The following is an 8,551-nucleotide window of genomic DNA, read 5'->3' on the forward strand; positions in this document are numbered from 1 at the left end:
AAAAATAATCAAAGTAATTAATAAAACCAATTGGTAGGCTACATTAATTGATAATAAAAATAATCGTTAATTGCAGCCATTGCCATTTCAAAAATATCATTAATAAGAGCTCATCAAAGCCATCAGGAAAACTTTGTAAGTCATCGTAGTTATACACTTTAATAAGTCATTAATAAAGAGTTGATTAATCCATCAAGCCTGTGTTCCCAAATGTTAATAAGTAGGTCCAGAATCGGGCCGACCACTGCAGAGCATTACATCTGGACTCCAGATGTTCTGCAGTGGTCGGCCGGTCACCTTAAGGAATCTTCACGATGATAACGAGCTAAAAAGACGCAGGGCTGATTATTTTATTGATCTCCTGGGTATTTTCTTAAGCAATTAATAATTTGATCTATAAAATTGTAAAAACGTATGCTCGTCAGAAGTTTCCCAAGACCAAGGTGATACCTTCAAATGTCTTGTCCAGAACCTTACTATGATAGAAAAGAAATAAAACACAAAATATAATTTTTTTTTAAAGAAGCTGGACATAGAGAGTTTGGGCCATTTCTTGCTTGAAAAAAACCTTCTATGATTAATCCATTTCTACATTGTATTGATTGACTCACTGGCTAGTTGACTAATTGTTGCACAGGGCACACCTTAAGAAGACAAATCCAAATGTCTTACACCGGCAACAACCTGGCAACCCTAAATGGGTTCTTATTAACGGCTTATAACTGATCTATAAGGAATTAGTGAATGTTTAGTAACCGTGAATAAATCAATTAGTTACAACTCATAAGCCTTTTATAGAGGGGTCTTTTCTTCTACAACAAACCAAAACAAAGTGGGACGACTTTAGTGTATTGATGGGTTTGTTTTTTCCTTCTGTTTTGGGGAAACACAAAGTCTGCCAGATTCCATGAGGAATGTATGTATATACAAAAATAAATGTTTTTGTGGTCTGTCACAAAAAAAAAAAGATCATAAACTTAAACCAATTCTTACCGACCAGCCACCCTTAACTAGGGTTGGGTATTGTTTGGATCTTTACTGGTACTTTTAAAACGATTCCAATTCCTAAACCGATTCTTGAAAAACAGAAAAATGACATAAAAGAAAGGCTCTTTTATAGTTTTTTTTTGTTAATTTGAAAATTATTTAAATTTAACAATATTAATGTTTTAAAGTACTTTTCCAGAGGGAAAATATGGCATTTTAAAAATAGCCTACATTTACGGTAGCAGCTAACAGTAGACTACAGAGAAAGTTTGAAATTTTTACGTCCGTTTCGGAGCGACAGAGGGAAAATATTTCAGTCAACACATTAAGTGGAACCTAAATTTGCGTTCTAACCCGGTCCGATTCCTACCGGTTGCGTAGGAACCGGTTCCATAGTGGAACCGGGGTTTCGGTACCCAACCCTACCCTTAACCTTCCAATTAAAGCTGAAAAAAAAATAGACTAAATTAAAATATAAAAACCCAGTTGCAGACTAAACTAAAACTTAAAGGGTTGCCTTATAAATTCCCTCTCACACTACTTACTAATTCATTATGTTATTATGTTCCCAGTTGTATTTACCAAAGCCTATTTGTTGGATCATTTACTCACTGGTTAATTCTGATATTTCTGGCAGCATAATTGGCTGAGTGTTAATGGGTGTCTGACAGGAGATGCTTGGTCAGTCATTGCTGCTGCTGCAGCTTCCAGAAAATGTCCCTGATATAAACCAGTAAACCCAGTCAGGCCTTTTAACTTTGGTCACCAGCCGGGTCTCTTAGGGTACACGTTATCAGTCATACCGTGTAGCCTACACTGAAAAGAAATGGTGAGTGTTATTTACTTGGGAAAACCTAGGAAAGTTTTTGCACTTAGAAATTGTATGTAAATTCTACAAAGACAATCATCAAATAAACTTTACTTGCAGATATAAGTTTCTTTTAATAACAAACCTCAAGTAATTTACTGATGTTTATTAATATTGTTATTGAATTTTACTTAACCTCTGACTGCTTCAAACTCATTAAATCTCACCTAAAACCAATGTTTTATAAACTTATTTATGGACTATATTTATGTAAAATTTACACAACATTTTACATATTTTTTCTGCAGTTTAAATTAGCTAAATTTGTTCTTAATGATTGTTTACTGAAACAATGACTTAAAAAAAAAATGAGGCAACTGTTTAACTTAACCCATTTATTTAAAGAAATATTTTTTTCAATTAAACATTTTCCAACAAGATTGCATGGCAAAACAACAAGGTATAGTTCAACCTAAGATGAATTTTGTTATTTACTCACGCCTTTGTCAAAAACAAGTTAACATCGGTGTTCTTCTGCGCGTTTGAGAGACGTGTTTTCAGCTCAACTGCAGTGAGTCGTCCAAATTACATCAATAATCAATAAAATGTCTCCATACTGCTCATCTGAGGTAATCCAAGTGTCCTGTAGCTCACACATGCCAAGACGTTTGTAAAAAACATTACAAATTTGTGTTTTTTAACTTTGTTTGCTCTGCTGCTCTTCCCATGCGTGCCCCTTCCAAGCCGCACGCAAACTTCCACACTAATAACTTCCACACTAATAACTTCCACACTAATAACTTCCACACTAATAACTTCCACACTAATAACTTCCACACTAATAACTTCCACACTAATAACTATTAACAGTATTAACTTCCAGCCAGCCCATCCGTGTTCACGTAGCACCACAGAGGAAGCAAAGCATAGCAAACGCAGCCAAAACACAATTTTGTTATGTTTTTTTTTTTGTAAACATCTAGGAATGTGTAAGCTGCAGGACACTTGGGTTACTTCAGATGAGCAGTATGAAGACATTTTTTTGATTCATGACATTTTTGGGATGTTTGAAGCCAAGTTGATGTTCACTGCAGTTTTGTGAGAAACAAACATGAGAGAAGAGCATGAATGTTGACCAAAATTCAGTCCTAGTGGCATCAGGGTGAGTAGATGACAGAAATTTCATCTTAGGGTGGCTAAAATAGGTTTGAGTTAGCTTGTTAAAGGCACAAGGAAAAGTTCAGGAACTGTTGGCATAGAGCATACAGTACGTAACCTATCTTTTGGATAGGCTTTTTAACCTTAAACTCTCTAAAAAAAAAAAAACTGACATGCTTCAGGAACCTTCAGTGCATCTTCAAAGACATGCTTATTATTGGTTTCATCTTTAAACATCGCATCTTAAAGAACAGTGTTTTGCCCTGAGGTTCTAAACATGTATCATGAGTAATATCCTACAAAAAGCAGAGCATCTTAATAAAAAGTGGGATATTTCGCCCCTTGCACTTTTCATGCCCACACTCACATCTGTGACCCATTGAAAATGGCCCCACGACCCACCAGTTGAGAATCTCTGGTTTGACTTGAAAATGCTGATCTAACTTCTTTTCTTTTGTCCCCACAACTTAGCCACTCTATATGGCCACATGTTTAATAAAACAGACAAAAATAGACAAATAGCCACATAAACAACTGTGCCATATTTTTCTTTTAGCGCCCTCTTTGAAATGACAACTCATGGGTCAAACATGTGCATTCAAGTTATAAGCTTTGTTTAGCTTTTAAAATTTTCAAAAGTGTACTTCGTTTTTCAAGTTCATGGCATAAATGATGCCTACGAGCAGGAGACAGTCTTTTGCAAACTTCCACAGTTGTCAAGTACCTCATGCCCTTCAATAACAATCGACACATCAGTTTCGGATGCAACTTCATCTTCTTCACTTGTGTGGAAGACACAGATCCTCAGGACTTGCTCAGCCTGGTCCTTTTGAGCTTCCTCTCTGCTGATATTCTGTAAAATATATGCAAATCCATGTTCAGGTGCATAGTAAAGCTTACTTTTTTTTATTCAAGTTATAGACTAGTGTCAAAAATATCAATATTTCAATACCTATCGATCTTAAACATTTGAAATAATTTCACTGAGTTTAGAAATGTAGACTTTGAAACATACAAAAAGGAGACTGCCAACTGAGGAGGAAAGGGGTAGCAGGGAACTAGAGAGTGCATCCTATATGATGATGATGTTGTTATTTGTCTCTTTTGTGTATGCCTTTGTGTTGTTAGGGTCTGGAAACATATAGGCTTTACTTAGTCCAACCCCTTTTCAAACTCCTGTAAGTACTGTCTGCTGCGGAATTTGGAGTCTTGTGAATATTCAGTTTGAAATACATTTTTCGGAAAATATTCTTGTTCCACAGTACCGATAACAGCTGAAGTGTGCACTCTTTTACATGCACAAACAACCTGTAGTAAATCAAGCCTTTTGGACCTTATGCACAACTCTAATGATTCCTGAACTTTATTTCCTATCTCTCATTATTGGAAACACTGAATAATACAGATGTGCGTGTAGCACGCAGAGAGGAGAGGACAAAGGAGAGGGGAAGAGAGAAGGGGGGAGGAAAGAGGACAGAGGAAAAGAAAGAAACAAGGAGAGGAGAGTGGAAGAAAGAGGGGAGGAGAGAGAAAAGAACAAGAAAAAGGTCAAAAGGCCATTTCATCTTTTTTAAAATTGGGAAAATACAGACAGAAATAAATCAAACCTCATCTGAACTAGATTTTCATATCAGTATAAAAGTCAACTTAAAACTAAGAATGAGAGGTACCTAGGGTTTTAGATTTACCTTACATTAGCAATTCAAATCAAATGCTGTAGCAGGAGAACTTTTCCGGTGGAGGCTGTAAAATACAAATAAATTTATTAATGCATCATACTGAAAGTTACTTTAATGCCAGGGATAATGGAGAAGCAGCATTTCTTAGGCTATATTCATATCACTATAGATATAACATCAGATTGTCCTTTCAACTTTTGTATACATTACATTTTATAACTTCACAATTCAAAATATATTCTGCTTCATTTTAATTTGGAATAGTATTTATAGTCTGTGATGATGGTAAACCTCTTACAGCGTATGAAGTGCAAAGCACTACACAATTATTTTTTTTTACCTGAATTGCCAGCTTTGCTTGTGACACAGCTTGCTGTAGTGGCTGCTTGAGAGGGCACTGTGTCAAATTTAGAGTTGTTTCATTGGGGGGGGCTATAGGACAAAAACACAGACAAAATAATACATTAAAAATACAGAATACTACAAGAAATACTACATTAAAACCACAGACTCATGTAACCAAAATGAACCGTACCACTATCAAACCAATGACATTTTTAATGAATGAATATGCTGTCAAAATATTTGAAAATATCACTCTGATCTAAAAAAAAAAAAAAAAAAAAAAAAAAAAAAAATAGAATTAGTTCTTTTAATTATTTTAATTGAAATATGACACAAAGTATTTTCATATATGGAATATAAATATACTGCCACAGTAAGAAACAAATCTGAAATTCCAGTAAATTAAATTATATTTAACATGATTAACAGTGAAATTTTGTGGGAATGAACATCTCTCCTGTCCTCTGTTTGCTCTGCAGATGCATAGATAGCTTCCTCTTTAGCGTATTTATAATAATTAGCATCAGGGTTTGAGTGAGGTCTGGCAGAGGCTGCTGTGAAGCTCGTGGCCTCTCCAAGCAGACCTAGAGAGCTTAAACGTTTTTTCCTCCTCCTTTTCCTGCTCCCATGTTTAGCGGTTGTGTACTCTGTCGTTGCCTTGTGTTAATTATGCGAAGGGAACTCTCATCATTTTGGCAAACCCGCCATTTATCCACAGTATCCAGCAAAGGCACACACACATAGGTCTTCCTGCAAGTGCAAAATAAAAGAGGTTAGCTGGTTAGCTAGCTAGCAACACCTGTCGCACTGGCCACATTATATAAATAAATAAATAAATAAAGAAAGCCCCCGTCAACTTTAGCTACATTAAAAGAACGTGCAAACACCTGTGCAATAATCATGCTGTCCAATCAGCATCTTGATATGCCACACCAGTGAGGTGGATGGATTATCTCGTCAAAAGAGAAGTGCTCACTAACACAGATTTAGACAGATTTGTGACCAATATTTGAGAGAAATCGGCCTTTTGTGTTCATAGAAAAAGTCTTAGATCTTTGAGTTCAGCTCGTGAAAAATGGGGGCAAAAACAATAGTGTTGCGTTTATAATTTTGTTCAGTGTACTTCAGTGTAACTTAAGATTCCTCATGACTTTTCCAAACAGATCATAATCATTGAAATATGAGCGTCAAACACCTAATTTCCTGCATTCTGGTGTATTTTTATGCAAGAATTTGTGTAGCACACATAGACACATTAACTGTTTTCCGTCAGATCGTTCATAGATCTCAACTTCAATTCACAGTGAAAGAAAGAAAGAAAGATACATAGACAGATAGATAGACAGATAGACAGATAGACAGATAGATAGATAGACAGACAGATAGATAGATAGATAGATAGATAGATAGATAGATAGATAGATAGATAGAAAAAAAAGAGACTGAGGGCCTGTGCTTTGCAACACAAACGTGCGCTGCAAAGTTTAGATGGTACGGTCCACTATATGTATATGGGGCCTATATGTGTCTGAACATATTTACGGATAAGAAGGATATGAACATGTTTGAGCCCCCTGAATGGTTATTTTTACCTCTATTTGGGGAGTGGGTTGTCTTTCATATTTTTTGAGGGGGACAAATCTACCTCTTCTAAATATTAGGGGGGACATATCCCCTGCACCCCCCCAAATCTACGCCTATGCTGGCTGCAGACCTTTGGATTGGTGCCAGGCCAGAAGGCTCCAGGGAGTCACTGCTCCTGACATCCCGTCACCTTCATCTGTCCGTCCTGGGAGAGAGAGCTCTCCTCAGTCTCTCTTCCTGCGGTTTCTTCCATTTCTGTTTTTACCAGTTAAAAGCATGTTCGGGGAGTTTTTCCTTATCTGAAACAAGGGTCAAAGGAGACGGAGGGTGGTGTACGCTGTACAGATTGTAAAGCCTTCACCCTCTTGATCACTCTACCACACACTCCCCGCGCAAACACACCTGCTATTCTCTTAAAGTGCTCATATTATGCTCATTTTCAGGTTCATAATTGTATTTAGAGGTTGTACCAGAATAGGTTTACATGGTTACATTTTCAAAAAAAACACCATATTTTTGTTGTCCTGCACATTGCTGCAGCTCCTCTTTTCACCCTGTGTGTTGAGCTCTCTGTTTTAGCTACAGAGTGAGACATCTCACTTCTGTAACATCTTTGTTGGGAGTTCTACATGCGCAGTAGCTAGGTAAGGACTACTAGCCAGTCAGAAGCAGAGTATGAGGGCGAGCCACACTAGTAGCTAGGCGAGCATTATAACGTGTGTTACACGTTATGTTTGTCTCTGAAGTAAAGGCTGGACTACAATAGAGCTGTTTGGAGCAGGTTGTGAACAGTGTTTTCTGTTGGAGATGGTTAAGTCCCTTTGGGGTGGACTTTGTGCTTTTTCACTTTGTAAACCTAGAACGTGCACAAAAAGATATATAACACAATAAAGGAAAAGGGGAAAAAGCCAAAAAGCATAAAATGAGCACTTTAAAGAGATGCACACACCAACGCACAAGTATAAACTTCAGGCCACTTTACGTAGGCTACGGTGAAAGCTGTGCGTGGAGCCTTCTGCCAAACCATAAATCACACTTTACACCCAGGTGAGCAGGGTTCGAGTCCCATTTGAAAATAAAAGTAGACAGCGTCACGTGCCTCAGGAAGTGAAGTAAGGTCTGATTTTAACCCAAACCACAATCTTTTTCTGAACTTAATTAAAGTTTTTGTTTTTGTGTCTAAACCTAACCAATCTGCGACCATTTCACAACGTTAAAGATGTGTTTAAAATCGCGAACATTACGTACAAAATTGCGACCAACGTTCTCTGGTTTAGATTAGAGATGGCCCGATACCATTTTTTGCTTCCCGATACTGATTCCGATACCTGAATTTGCGTATCGGCCAATACAGAGTACCGATCCGATACCAGTGTGTCATATATTTTATTATGTTTTAACAACTGTATACTACTATCCCTGTATGGATGTCATATGATTTCTATCTTTGCTGTCTGGCTCAGGTTAAACTCTTTGTAAAACATGAACAAACACAAACAATGAATGTCATAGAACTTTTTTATTCTCCAGTTCGGTTATAATGGAAAAATAATCTAAATAAACTACTTTAACGTAGATTTTCTTTAGGGCTTTATTACGTGGTATCGAATCGGTGCATGAACTCCAGTACTTCCCGATACTTATACCAGCGTTTTAGGCAGTATCGGAGCCGATACCGATACTGGTATCGGTATCGGACCATCTCTAGTTTAGATACGAGGTTCTGTGGCGGAATGTCAGGCAATGCGAGACTAACACTTATTATATCAAAAGACAAAACTTTAATTTATTTCTGCTCTGCGGCAATCCTCCTTTCTCCCCGCAGGCATTATGTTATAGGTTATGTCAGTTACATCAAATATTGCACGGTGCTCTGATACAGCCGAGCTGCAGCTGTAATTAAATGCTGGATGGTTATTGTTTCAGTGGACAGATCTTCTGAGGTATTTTCACAGATCACCAAATATTCCCTCAGGTCCCTGCAGTGCTG

This window comes from Perca flavescens, chromosome 18 (assembly GCF_004354835.1).
Source record: "Perca flavescens isolate YP-PL-M2 chromosome 18, PFLA_1.0, whole genome shotgun sequence".
Classification (NCBI taxonomy): Eukaryota; Metazoa; Chordata; class Actinopteri; order Perciformes; family Percidae; genus Perca; species Perca flavescens.